Raw genomic sequence first — 620 nt, forward strand, 5'->3', positions numbered from 1 at the left:
TCATTCAGTCGTACTGACAACTTCCACTGGCTTGATTTTTCTTCGAAAGTAATTTAGGATTCCCATTAAAGATGATTCAGTTCTATCAAGTGCAGTATAAGAATCCAATAGTCCTTTTGATTCAATAGTCAATCGCTTTCCTTTACTCTCTTAAGTGTCTATTCATCAATAGCATCGAAAGGATCACCTCAATACTCGTCTTAAAATTTACCTTACGACTCACTTAAGCATCTTCCAAGACAGTCGAGGTAGTTCGAAAGGCATTACTTTGGCTTTGATTTCCAATTGTTTTTCTTTCTTTTTCTGTGCTTTACTCATTTCTTTTATCGATCCATTCAACAGTATCGAAAGGATCACTTCAATACTCATTCTTAAAACTCATCTTAAGTATCTTTCACAACAGTGCAGGAAATCCGCGTGGTTTCATAATGTATCCGTTGCCGATACTCGAACGCCTTTCCCGCCAAATGAGATTCGAAGATTTTTTTCCCGATCATCTGACCTTTTTGGCGGGAAATTCGGTTGTTTTAAATGCCCGGTAATTGGTTGTTTAGAGATGGGTTGTTTAAGGTGCTCCTTGGAATGGTTTGAAAATCAGTAAGTATAGATTTGTAAAATGT

Source organism: Penaeus monodon, chromosome 24 (genome assembly GCF_015228065.2).
Source record: "Penaeus monodon isolate SGIC_2016 chromosome 24, NSTDA_Pmon_1, whole genome shotgun sequence".
Taxonomy (NCBI): domain Eukaryota; kingdom Metazoa; phylum Arthropoda; class Malacostraca; order Decapoda; family Penaeidae; genus Penaeus; species Penaeus monodon.